Source organism: Rutidosis leptorrhynchoides, chromosome 3 (genome assembly GCF_046630445.1).
Source record: "Rutidosis leptorrhynchoides isolate AG116_Rl617_1_P2 chromosome 3, CSIRO_AGI_Rlap_v1, whole genome shotgun sequence".
NCBI lineage: Eukaryota > Viridiplantae > Streptophyta > Magnoliopsida > Asterales > Asteraceae > Rutidosis > Rutidosis leptorrhynchoides.
Window position 1 is genome coordinate 520731282 of NC_092335.1, and position 15180 is coordinate 520746461.

At 32.8% G+C, this 15180-nt stretch overlaps 1 long non-coding RNA gene across 1 annotated transcript; it reads right to left on the reverse strand.

Annotated features, from left to right (window-relative positions):
* Positions 1 to 9673: 9673 nt before the first annotated feature.
* Positions 9674 to 10872, reverse strand: LOC139898321 (uncharacterized). The gene is made up of 3 exons (XR_011776960.1): positions 10624 to 10872; positions 10171 to 10410; positions 9674 to 9763 (listed from the first exon to the last, which is right to left on the reverse strand). It is a non-coding gene; the product is annotated as an uncharacterized lncRNA (long non-coding RNA).
* Positions 10873 to 15180: the final 4308 nt, after the last annotated feature.

The window sequence follows — 15180 nt, forward strand, 5'->3', positions numbered from 1 at the left end:
TATAGTTTTTACAAGTTTTAACGTTCGTGAATCACCGGTCAACTTGGGTGGTCAATTGTCTATATGAAACCTATTTCAATTAATCAATTCTTAACAAGTTTGATTGCTTAACATATTGGAAACACTTAATCATGTAAATATCAATTTCATTTAATATATATAAACATGGAAAAGTTCGGGTCACTACAGAACCCCTCTTCCGCAAGCACACTCACATGTTTTAATTGTCAAAAGCAAGGACACCGAAGGTCGAAGTGTCCTGAGTTGCGGGGTGATCATGTTAAGAAGTTGGAGAAAGCGGTGGGTACGGCTCGGGGACGAAATTATTTAATGACCAATGATGAGGCCAAGAAATCTAACAAAGTTGTCTCAGGTACTTTCATGGTTAACTCTAAACCGACAAGGATACTATTTGATAGCGGTGCTAATTTATCGTTTGTGTCTCCTCGATTTGTGTCTAAGCTTGATAAACTGCTAGCTAAGTTAAGTCATCCGGTAGAAGTTGAAATAGAGGATGGTAAGATGGTGCTAGGGGTTGATGTTTGTAATGATTGTGATGTTATGTTTGGTGCCGAAATCTTTAAAATCGATCTTATCCCGATGACCTTGGGTGAGTTTGATATTGTCATTGGTATGGATTGACTCTATCGTTATAGAGTCGATATCGCATGTCATGAAAAGTCTATTCGTGTGAAGACCCCAAGTGGGGGAGAGTTAATTATTCGTGGGGAGAAACGGAGAAGACTTGTGCCATTATGCACTTACGAATGGGCACGTCGTTTTCTTAGTAGTGGTGGCATGACTTTTCTTGTACATGTAGTTGATACTCGTGAAGAGCCACCATCCATTTGTGAAATTTCGGTGGTTAGTGAATTTGAAGACGTTTTTCCGGATGAATTACCGGGTGTTTCGACGGAAAGACAAGTTGAATTTCGCATTGAGTTGGTTCCGGGGGCTACCCCCATTGCTAAAACTCCTTATCGTTTAGCACCAACGGAAATGCAAGAGTTGTTAAATCAAACCCAAGAGTTGCTTGAAAAAGGTTTTATTCGACCGAGTGCTTCACCATGGGGTGCTCCGGTTTTATTCGTGAAGAAGAAGGATGGTAGTATGCGAATGTGCATCGATTATCGGGAGTTGAACAAAGTGACGATCAAGAATTGTTATCCATTTCCTCGGATTGACGATTTGTTTTACCAACTCCAAGGTGCGACGTATTTTTCAAAAATTGACTTACGGTCCGGCTATCACCAAATGCGGGTCCGTGAGGAAGATATTGAGAAAACGGTTTTTCGAACGCACTACGGACATTTTGAGTTTGTAGTTATGCCTTTTGGTCTTACGAATGCACCGGCGGCATTCATGGATCTTATGAACCGAGTGTGCCAACCTATGTTGGATAAGTCGGTGATAGTGTTCATTGACGCCATACTTGTCTATTCGAAGGGTATGAAGGAACATGAACATCATTTGCGTGAGGTGTTGAAGACATTGCGGAAGGAGAAGTTGTATGCTAAATTCTCCAAATGTGAATTTTGGCTAAGGGAAGTTCAATTCCTTGGCCATATTGTGAACAAAGATGGTATTCAAGTAGATTCGGGGAAGATAGAGACGGTAAAGAGTTGGGGACAACTGACTACACCTACGGAAATTCGAAGTTTTCTCGGATTGGCTGGTTATTATCGTCGGTTTATCTAAAACTTTTCTAAGATCGCTTCTCCATTGACGAAGTTGACGAGGAAGAACGCGAGATTTAATTGGGAAAACGAGCAAGAAATTGCTTTTCAATTGGCATATTTTTCAAGGAAACGTTGCATTCACCAAATCACCATATATCTTGTTTTGACTGCATTGTCAACAGAAGTACTATTGTAAACTATTATTTACGGTGATTGTCTATATGTAGAAATCATCAGATATCGAAAACCTTTGATTTAAATATTCATTTATGGTGTGCCTTTTTAAAAGAATGCAATGTTTACAAAACGTATCATATAGAGGTCAAATACCTCGCAATGAAATCGATGAATGACGTGTTCTTCCATATGGATTTGGAGCGATCGTCACAAAAGTCAAAGAAAAATAATAATTAAATCAAAATCAAAGACAATTAATAAACCAAACCAGGTAATCAAGATCAACACCATTGTGAGATGAATGAAATGTCCCGTTCATATTGATTATAAACGTTCCATATTAATTGATTTCGTCGCGAGGTTTTGACCTCTATATGAGACGTTTTTCAAAGACTGCATTCATTTTTAAAACAACCATAACCTTTATTTTATCTATAAAGGTTTAAAAAGCATTACGTAGATTATCAAATAATGATAATCTAAAATATACCTTTTACACACGACCATTACATAATGGTTTACAATAAGAATATATTACATCAAAAATAAATTTCTTGAATGCAGTTTTTACATAATATCATACAAGCATGGACTCCAAATCTTGTCCTTATTTTAGTATGCAACAGCGGAAGCTCTTAATAATTACCTGAGAATAAACATGCTTAAAACGTCAACAAAAATGTTGGTGAGTTATAGGTTTAACGTATATATTATCAAATCATAATAATAGACCACAAGATTTCATATTTCAATATACATCCCATACATAGAGATAAAAATCATTCATATGGTGAACACCTGGTAATCGACATTAACAAGATGCATATAAGAATATCCCTTATCATTCCAGGAAATCCTTCGGACATGATAAAAACGAATTCGAAGTACTAAAGCATCCGGTACTTTGGATGGGGTTCGTTAGGCCCACTAGATCTATCTTTAGGATTCGCGTAAATTAGTAGATCGGTTTACTAATTCTTAGGTTACCAAGAAAAAGGGGCATATTCGGCTTCGATCATTCACCCATATAATGTAGTTTCATTTAATTGTGTCTATTTCGTAAAACATTTATAAAACTGCATGTATTTGGTCGGAAATCCTAGCATGCTTGAACTTTCTGATTTTGTTGAGGGATCTAGTTTGAGTGGGAGCTCAGGAAGACTTGGAACTAGTGGGGAATCGGGTTTGAGTTGGAGTGTTGAAGCCACTAAACAGTTTGGTCGATTAAGAAGCACTAGAGATTTCGAGACTTCAGTTAGATCACCTCCAATGGCAACTATGTTGCAATTGACCGGTGAAGATAAACGAGATATTCTTGTGGGAGTCATTGGTATTACAACATCCGTACAATGGGAGTTGACTCGGGTTAAAGAATTAGGTTCGTCTAAATTTGTGTGCGCGTATGTGGTCAGTGTTCCAACGCTGAAAGGGAAAGCGGTAAGGTGGAGGATCAAGGATGTGGTAGTGTTCTCTCATGAGTATCTTGACGGTTGTGTCCACGTGTTTGTTCTACCAGGTAGTCTATTCTTTGTTGGAAAGATAAATCGAGTAAATGGTTTTGTGTACGGATGGATCACTTGGGTGATGGGGTTGATAATGTAGTGACCCGAACTTTTCCATGTTTATATATATTAAATGAAATTGATATTTACATGATTAAGTGTTTCCAACATGTTAAGCAATCAAACTTGTTAAGACTTGATTAATTGAAATAGGTTTCATATAGACAATTGACCACCCAAGTTGACCGGTGATTCACAAACGTTAAAACTTGTAAAAACTATATGATGACATATATATGATTATATATATATAGTTAACATGATATTATGATAAGTAAGTATCTCATTAGGTATTTTAACAATGAGTTATATACATAAAATTGAGTTTATTGAATTAAGAAACTCGAAACGATATATATAACGATTATCGTTATAACAACGTCTTACTAAATACATATGAATCATATTAAGATATTGATACACTATGTTTAATCATGATAAATGATAAGTAAACATGTCATTATGTATATTAACAATGAACTACATATGTAAAAACAAGACTACTAACTTAAGGTTTTCGAAACGAGACATATATGTAACGATTATCGTTGTAACGACATTTAAATGTATATATATCATATTAAGATATAGTAATATATCATAATATCATGATAATATAATAATTTAACATCTCATTAGATATAATAAACATTGGGTTAACAACATTTAACAAGATCGTTAACTTAAAGGTTTCAAATCAACATTTACATGTAACGACTAACGATGACTTAACGACTCAGTTAAAATGTATATACATGTAGTGTTTTAATATGTATTCATACACTTTTGAAAGACTTTAAGACACTTATCAAAATACTTCTAATTAACAAAAATGCTTACAATTACATCCTCGTTCAGTTTCATCAACAATTCTACTCGTATGCACCCGTATTCATACTCGTACAATACACAGCTTTTAGATGTATGTACTATTGGTATATACACTCCAATGATCAGCTCTTAGCAGCCCATGTGAGTCACCTAACACATGTGGGAACCATCATTTGGAAACTAGCATGAAATATCTCATAAAATTACAAAAATATGAGTAATCATTCATGACTTATTTACATGAAAATAAAATTACACATCCTTTATATCTAATCCATATACCAATGACCAAAAACACCTACAAACACTTTCATTCTTCAATTTTCTTCATCTAAGTGATCTCTCTCAAGTTCTATCTTCAAGTTCTAAGTGTTCTTCATAAATTCTATAAGTTCTAGTTTCATAAAATCAAGAATACTTCCAAGTTTGCTAGCTTACTTCCAATCTTGTAAAGTGATCATCCAACTTCAAGAAATCTTTCTTATTTACAGTAAGATATCTTTCTAATACAAGGTAATACTCATATTCAAACTTTGATTCAATTTCTATAACTATAACAATCTTATTTCGAGTGGAAATCTTACTTGAACTTGTTTTCGTGTCAGGATTCTGCTTCAAGAACTTTCAAGCCATCCAAGGATCCTTTGAAGCTAAATCTATTTTTCTAATTTCCAGTAGGTTTATCCACAAAACCTGAGGTAGTAATGATGTTTATAACATCATTCGATTCATATATATAAAACTACCTTATTCGAAGGTTTAAACTTGAAATCACTAGAACATAGTTTAGTTAATTCTAAACTTGTTCGCAAACAAAAGTTAATCCTTCTAACTTTACTTTTAAAATCAACTAAACAATGTTATATATCTATATGATATGCTAACTTAATGATTTAAAACCGGAAAACACGAAAAACACCGTAAAACCGGATATACGCCGTTGTAGAAACACCGCGGGCTGTTTTGGGTTAGTTAATTAAAAACTATGATAAACTTTAATTTAAAAGTTGTTCTTCTGGGAAAATGATTTTTCTTATGAACATGAAACTATATCCAAAAATCATGGTTAAACTCAAAGTGGAAGTATGTTTTCCAAAATGGTCATCTAGACGTCATTCTTTCGACTGAAATGACTACCTTTACAAAAATGACTTGTAACCTGTAATTCCGACTATAAACTTATACTTTTTCTGTATAGATTCATAAACTTAAGTTCAATATTAAATCATAGCAATTGGATTCACTCAAAACGGATTTAAAACGAAGAAGTTATGGGTAAAACAAGATTCGTTATTTTTGCTTGTTGTAGCTACGTGAAAATTGATAACAAATCTATATTAGTCATATCCTAGCTAACTTATATTGTATTATACATGTATTCTAATATATTATGTAATCTTGGGATACCATAGACACGTATGCAAATGTTTTGACATATCATATCGACCCATCTATATATATTATTTGGAACAACCATAGACACTCTATATGCAGTAATGTTGGAGTTAGCAATACAGGGTTGAGGTTGATTCCAAAAATATATATACTTTGAGTTGTGATCTAGCCTGAAACGTGTATACACTGGGTCGTGGATTGATTCAAGATAATATATATCGATTTATTTCTGTACATCTAATTATGGACAACTAGTTGTAGGTTACTAACAAGGACAACTGACTTAATAAACTTAAAACAGTAAAACGTATTAAAAATGTTGTAAATATATTTTGAACATACTTTGATATATATGTACATATTTGTTATAGGTTCGTGAATCGACCAGTGGCCAAGTCTTACTTCCCGACGAAGTAAAAATCTGTGAAAGTGAGTTATAGTCCCACTTTTAAAATCTAATATTTTGGGATGAGAATACATGCAGTTTTATAAATGTTTTACGAAATAGACACAAGTAAATGAAACTACATTATATGGGTGAATGATCGAATCCGAATATGCCCCTTTTGCTTGGTAGCCTAAGAATTAGTAAACCGATCTACTAATTGACGCGAATCCTAAAGATAGATCTATTGGGCCTAACGAACACCATCCAAAGTACCGGATGCTTTAGTACTTCGAATTCGTTTTTATCATGTCCGAAGGATTTCCCGGAATGATAGGGGATATTCTTATATGCATCTTGTTAATGTCGGTTACCAGGTGTTCACCATATGAATGATTTTTATCTCTATGTATGGGATGTATATTGAAATATGAAATCTTGTGGTCTATTATTATGATTTGATAATATATAGGTTAAACCTATAACTCACCAACATTTTTGTTGACGTTTTAAGCATGTTTATTCTCAGGTGATTATTAAGAGCTTTCGCTGTTGCATACTAAAATAAGGACAAGATTTGGAGTCCATGCTTGTATGATATTATGTAAAAACTGCATTCAAGAAACTTATTTTTGATGTAATATATTCTTATTGTAAACCATTATGTAATGGTCGTGTGTAAACGGTATATTTTAGATTATCATTATTTGATAATCTACGTAATGCTTTTTAAACCTTTATAGATAAATTAAAGGTTATGGTTGTTTTAAAAATGAATGCAGTCTTTGAAAAACGTCTCATATAGAGGTCAAAACCTCGCGACGAAATCAATTAATATGGAACGTTTATAATCAATATGAACGGGACATTTCAGTTGGTATCCGAGCGTTGGTCTTAGAGAACCAGAAAATTGCATTAGTGTGTCTTACCGAGTTTGTTAGGATGCATTAGTGAGTCTGGACTTCGACCGTTTTTTCTTCAAAAACGATTGCTTAACATTTTTTTTGTTGGAAACTATATATTATTAACATGTAAATATTATGTGATATATTAATCTCTTAACGTGTTTGATATTGTGTGATAGATGTCTATCTCTAGTACAAATCCCATTGATTCACTTAATAATAATGAAGAGTCGAATATATTTTGGGAAGATTCACAAATTCCCGAAGAGGAACCGGAAGAGGAGGAACCAGAAGAGGAGGAACCGGAAGAAGAGGAACCAGAAGAGGATGAATCGGAAGAGGAGGAACCAGAAGAAGAAGAGGTTCCGGAGGAAGAAATATTGATACCTGTAGTAAATCGATTAAATAAAAGAAGATCCTCAACCAACGGACCAAAGTTAATAATGGTCAATGGTGTTTCCGCCGAGGAAGCAAAATATTGGGAAGATTACCAATTTTCCGATGAATCGGATCCCGATGAGGATTCCGATGATGTTATAGAAATTACCTCGACCCAATTTAAATTGTATCATGTTAGGACTTTTGGTACTTATGTCCTATAAATTTATGTTATTAAGACACATTATATGACGGTCATATGAAATGTACCTTTATATGACGTTTATTTTTGTGAGTCGTGTCATAGTAGAACATAATAGAACTTAATATGACTGATTGATATTTTTCTGGCTTAATGGTCATATGATTTTATAGGACACTTTAAGTGTGAACCATAAGATAGTACTTTATAAGACATTTATCGGCATAGTGTAGTATTACATGTTAATTTAATAGAACACCTTATATAAAAGTCATATGAAATAAACTCTAATAGGACATTTATTTGTCATAGTCGTATTATAACATAAGCTAACAGGACATATGATATTTATGTTGTATCATTGTAAAATTTTAGGACACGTTAATTATAATTATCATATGATTTCATAGGACACTTTAATTGTGAATCATAAAATGGAACTTTATAAGACATTTAACGGTTTAGTGTCGCATTATGTGTTAATTTAATATGACACTTTATATAAAAGTCATATGAAATAAACTATCATAGGACATTTATTTGTCATAGTCGTATTATATCATAAGCTAATAGGATATGTGATATTTATGGTCCTATCATTGTAAAATTTTAGGACACTTTGATTCTTTAATATGACGGATGAGTTTTTAGGGTCTTAATTATCATATGATTTCATAGGACACTTTAATTGTGAATCATTAAACGGGACTTTATAAGACATTTAACGGTTTGATGTCGCATTGTGTTAATTTAATAGGACACCTTATATAAATGTCATATTAAATATACTATCATAGGACATTTATTTGTCATAGTCGTATTACATCAAAACATATTAAGACATTTGATATTTAGGTTATATTAATGTAAGTTTTTAGGAGAAATTGATTGTTTAATAATACGAATGGGTAATTTGTGTCTTAATAAATATAAATTATTATAATTCGGTTATCTTATGAACATCGCATATTAGGCTAGTAGATCGACCTAATGATTCTCAAGTCATGATGTTTTTATAACATAAATTGGTATGTTTCTTGTCTGATGCAACAAAACTTGAAGATCCGAAAACTTTTTCAGTGCATAAGTGATCTATATATAGTTCATTGAGTCAATTAAATTTAAGGTTAGGTATATTTGTTTTCGAAGATTAAACTAACAAAGAGAAGATGTGAACCTCTTCATATCAATGCTTTAACTAAAAGTACCTTTGTTACTTTTAGGGTTCACGTGTATTGAACAAAAAAACTTTTAATTATCTATAAAAGTGTACAGAACCAAATTTCATACACTACTAAGTGCGTAGGGCAGTTACTAGAAGTGCGGCTATTTGTTAAATGTATAGAACCAAATTTATAAAAGACTTTTAGGTTTCAATATTTGTAAAAGTGTACAGAACTAAAATTTAAAAAATGTATAGAATAAAATCATACAGATACTAGAAGTGCAGCTACTAGATGATCAAAATCAAACTTGATATATCAGTACAAGATCCAATAATGTGTATAACAACTAATAAAATAACCAAATGGAATATATTCCATAATGTTAAAGCAACCATTTGATGACACATGCAATTTTTAATATGAAACCTATATGGAAATACATTGTAACAACTTATACAAAACAGAGTGATGATACAGAAACGGAGCATGAAAATTAAAGGTGTATTGGCCAAGAGAAATGACCATTTATATAAACCTTACAATTGAGTTATGATTTCTTTTTTTGTTTTGTTTTTGAAATGAATATCTGTCATCTGGGCGTTTAAGTATCTCTTCGAAGTTTTGTCATCGCGTGTTGATTGCTACTTGACCCATCTTTAAACAAAACGCTAAAAAACGTGTCTAACTCCTCCAAATTCTCATTTTTTTAAGAAACCCGAGATGCATATATTACCACATAGAATTATTATTCAACTTATGTTGCTTTGAGATCTCGTACTTTCTCCTTAATCATTATTCCCATCATTTTGTCCGCGGCAAATGAACAAATACTTCGCTTGGATGGTTTTCTGACGAGACCTAGGATAACAAATACGTTTCTATCATTATTAATTTGCATGATCAAGTCAATACCAAGTATACCACATATATTTTCCCCAACATTTTTATCATTGTTAAACACGGATGATTTTTGGTTACAATAAACAAAGGTGTACCTTTCCCCGCATCAAGAACTTCTGAAACGTAGTAGCACATATTTGTTGAATCTAAAAGATTTATGTACCTATACCCGACTTCGAAAACCTGCAAAAAGACAAGATATTCAAAGTTACATTCGTCTGGGATATCAGAATAACTGTTGAAGGTACGATTTAATGCTAGGAATGTGACCAGGTTATGAGTAAATATGTTAATATAAGTTATAAATATCTCTAATGGGTCAAGTTAGAAGAACTGGCAAAAATCCCAATGTGTAAAGATGGGTCTAAAGTTTGGGTGTGCTCATAATGCACATAACCTTCTAAGCTGTTATAACCAAAAAAATGATAATGTAACGATCATTCATAAAATTCAAAAAGTGCATGGGTATCAGCACAACCTGGCTAGTAGAAACCCATATTATAAAAACCCATTTAACCGGAATCAGTTTGCCCTGTTACCCAACCCATTAGACTCACCAACTATACCACCTATAGTTTGATGTGTTGTACCTTTAGGTTAAATGGAACAGCTATCACACCACAACTTCCCTGAATGAATTACACTATATTCACACGACTCAACATGAAAAAATAGTTAAATCTTTGATGTCATAGCGTAGAAGGAAAAACCATGCGCCCCCAAGTGCAAGAGCAAAACTGTTTCGCGTCATCTCAGCCTGACACTTAGCACATCCCTTTTGGAAACCCGCTACCAAAACTAACGGTTTCTATGTCAGCATGATAAAGCACCTATATTTTCACAATACAAATAATGTTAATTGTCACTACTATTTTGCTAAATTGATGAACGGTTGCTACAATGTGAAAAACCCAAAGAGGCTGACAACCAAATATCTTGAATGAGACTATCGATTTGCATTAAAATATTAATTGGTCAAAGACTTTTCTAACCAGTTAATACAAAAATGGTAATTGTACCAATTAAACAATGTAACTTGTTACCTGCTTTCTTAAGGTGTTGAAAGCCATCTTGTTCAATTGTTGTGATTCATCAGGTGGTTCATCTGAGATACTCCTTGTGATTCTTCAATACTTGATCTGCAAAGTACTTTTTAACTACAACAGGATTAGCTCAATAGTAATTGTTAGTAGTCATATTCATAATTTCATATAAAGCATTTAAAGCAAATGAGAAATACACTATATGCTAAGAAAATTAGAAGTGTTTACAAATTAAGCTATATGTATAAATCAAAATAACAGATATACCACTTTATCCCAAAATAGCAACTAAACCTCACAATAAACTTAACCTAGCACCTTCACCATAGACTAATTTGAAACCGCATTCTTAACTTTAGCTTAATTTGCTAGAAGAAAATAAATTATATTTTGGCTGATAATAAATGACCCTCTAACCAACCTAATATTCCAAATCAAAACTGTGTCAGATTGCTTAAGTGAAAGTTGTAGCTCATATATTATTATACATACTTTTATATGTGTTCTTGTTATTTTTCTTCGAGATAATTAAGACTAATACCATGTGGAACAAGGGTAGTTCGTATGCAAGAAAAGGATGCCAAGACTGATTTAGGTTAACAAAGTAAATATGAACTCGCATTCCGTTTTGTGCCGTTTTGTGTATGGAGTGACTAAGTTTTTTAGAAAGTTCTTTAAAATCTGTATAGTTTGCCTTAATTTCGTAGAATTAAACGTAAGCATATCCACAGCCCTTGAAATCATATCCAAATTAATTAAAAAAATATAGCAGGTACGCATATAACTCAAAAACATAGCAGGTAGCGTTACTGGAACAAAGCAATTGCATCCTTGATTCAAAACAGTTTCTTTATGAAACTGCATCTCCTCCATAACTGACGCCATCGCATAATGACACCGAATTGTGGATGATAAAATGAACTATCAGCAGGGAGAAACACAATCAACACAAATAAATTAAAATTATACTAAAAACAATAATAAGCATCAACACTAAGAAATTTGTGTAAAAAAAATGTGTGAAACTTATCACCACCATTAAAAGATCAGTGGTCAGGTCAGACATTTGCACGATAAGAAAAAAAAAAAAAAAAAAGACCATTTTTCCTACAATTTATAACTAACATTATGTGCATCTATCTACTTGCATACAGATGAAATAAGTATATAGCACAGTACAAACTAACTTATCCATATCTATATGGTTTATATATCAAAGTACATCCCATCCAACTTAGCATTTTTTCAAATCTTAAATCCTTTAGAATGTAAGTAGCACAAACCTTTTCTTTTCTACAGACAGTAGAGTGCTAAAAAGTAAAAACTGAAACTTTCTACCTCACATACATGTGAAAAATATTCAGAAAGCAGATGTCAAGCTGAAGATGCTTACCGTAATGGGTTTGGTATGTGTTTGAAATAGCGATGCTGCATGAACCAACAAATGTTTATCGAGAATTATATGGGTATCAATATCTGCTTGTTTCAGTTTAAGCGTGTCTTCATCAGTTGACATTATTACAAGCCACAATCAAATTATCCACAAATCAAGAGGATAATTAACATATCATATATTCACATGAAACTTAAACTTTAGAAAGGGTAAATCAAGAGGAACATGACTTGCTGACTCAAACTTCTAGAGGTGAATATCTCCAAGTTTTCGAAAAATAACATTGAGTCATCTTAACATCACTTAGTTCCAAGCAACCTCAATCCCTTCATTGCATCTGGAAATGAAAACCAAAAGTGGATAAGTTCAAAGAATTCTAACAGTTGCAGGTAAAGTTCAATACTCTGAAATACCAGCCATCAACAAACAAACATGTGAAATAGAGAAGGAAAAAAAATGATATCTGCAATACCAATAGCTGCATACCTTGCTCCTCCCAGCAGCTATGTTACAGTATCTTCAGCAATATTCCAACATAAAAAATTGTTACCGATACAACAATATTCAGTCTCACCTTGACCAGAAAGATAAGCAATTGCGCTGTGACGCCGTCCAAACCCAAAAAGATTTGTTACATGTCAGATCTGAAATCACTTATAGTACTAGTAGTAAACTTCAGAACTGACCTCTTTCACATTTTTGCAAGTTCAAGCATGGTTAATTCACCTGAGTACAAAAAAGAGAGATTAGCATTGCTCTGTCATCATAATTCTGATTCAGTAAACTATGACAATACACTGATAGTCAGTCACACAACATAAAATACTGATAAACCCAAGCTTAAAAGGTAACTAGTCAATCTAGTCTCAAGTTTTTTAAACAGTTTTTTGAGTGCATAAAAATGTCTCATGTCAGGTTGTAGACACTGTCCAGTTTCCACCGGTCACCAACCCACCCATTTGGTCACCTTTAATTTATTTGAATATATTTATATTTGACAAAATTGCTGAAATAGTCCCTGTGGTTTGTATCAAAACGCTAGTTTAGTCCCTGTGCTTTTTTTTTGATGGATTTGGTCCCGGTGGTTTGTAAAAGTTGCTGATTTAGTCCCTCTGACCGACGGCCGTCAAAAAATGCCGTTAACTCCAGTCATGTGCCAGACATGTGAGGGTATTTTCGTCAGTTTCTTTCCTTTATTTAAAAAATTGCTGAAATCGTCCCTGTAGTTTGTACCAAAATTGCTAAAATGGTCCCCGTGGTTTGTAAAAAAATTGCTGAAATCTTTATTCTAAAAATGTTTTCTTCCTCACCTTCATCTTTATCGCCAAAAAAACATGAACAAACCCTAAATTCATTTTAATAAACCTACAAACTATAAACTCTAAATTATACTCAAATTCACATCAGATTCTTCAAAATCTATTCATATTATTCAAACCAATTAATAAATATAATTTCATATATGCAAAAAAAATTTATAAAAAAAATCGAATATGAATCTGGGTTTCGTACTCAGATAAATATACAAATTATAAACTCTAAATTATACTCAAATCCACCATTTTCACATTCAATTGCAAATTACTAAGTTGATACCTTCAATCGAAAACCGCCGGCACCAACAGATCTGGAAAATAACCAACAGATCTGGAAAATTAAAACTCTCAAGAACACCAAATTCATTTCCATTAAACATTACAAGAACTTATTAAAATCAAATAATCAAATCCTAATCAACACCAAACATAAATTAATTAAATTCACTTCCACCACCGCCCTCCTTTTCCTCTCATCTGCATCCTTAGCTCATTAATCTGAAATTAATTAAATTCACTTCCACCACCGTCACCATCTCCGGCGAACGTTCGTTTTCTCTGACGAGAGCTGCAACAATCGAGTTTCAAATTTGTAGATCTAATCGGTTTGTAGATCTTATCGCTTTTCAGATTTGTAGCAACAATCGATCTTTGATTTCAGATCTGATGTCCGATTGCAGATCTTAATTGAAAATGGGTTTGAAATTAAATGGGTTTATTATTAATTTGATTTCATTTTAGAAGCAAAAAAGTTTAACAGGTTCTCTATGTATTTGTGTGTGAATGTGTCGATTGTAAAGGGGTTCCAATGAAGAATAAAATGTCAAATACTAACAGTCTTTTTATTATTGATTTTGATGAATTTGGTGGCGTTTAATTTATATTTGTGTTTATAGGAACAATATTACAGAGTATTATTTATATATATTTATGAATATAGCTGAAATGTACAGATCATGAATTTGTGTTAATTATGGAATTTGTGATTTGGTACAAATCACAGGGACCAATTCAGCAAGTTTAGTACAAATCACAGGGACCAATTCAACAATTTTAGTACAAACCACAGGGACCATTTCAGCAATTTTGCTAATAAATGAAAGAAACTGACGAAAATACCCTCACATGTCTGGCACATGACTGGAGTTAACGGCATTTTTTGACGATCGTCGGTCAGAGGGACTAAATCAGCAACTTTTACAAACCACCGGGACCAAATCCATCAAAAAAAAGCACAGGGACTAAACCAGCGTTTTGGTACAAACCACAGGGACTATTTCAGCAATTTTGTCTTTATATTTATAGATACTAACCTAGATTTCCAAGATTCCCTGTATTGTTTCCTTCCATGAGCCAAATAAGACCATCAACCTGATAATAATGGAAAACAAAGAAGACACATAATAAATAAACTGAATGTGGAGAATGCACATGATATCTAAGAGATGTAACTTATCATATCAAAGACATAACAAAAGCTTCGAGTTTGAGTTCCAGGTGATTGAATTATAAAAACCGGGTGTAGATCCAATTTATGCAATCAGAGGGAAAGAACAACAAATGCTACAAATAACTGTGTAACTAATAATCTAACAGAAGTTGAGGTATCAATCTGACATGATCAACAACACTAACAAACATTCTCCTTCTATACAAGCTCCCAGCTCAACAAATTAATCATATTTAGTCAAGAATGATTTTACTTAACTAATAGTACATCTTAAAAATACTAAGCAATCAATTGTATGTGTTAAAGTTATCACATAGTTAACTTCTCATTAAGCAATGCAACATCAAAAACTCAAAATCATTTTTTTTTTTTTTAAAGCAAGTAGATATATTATATAT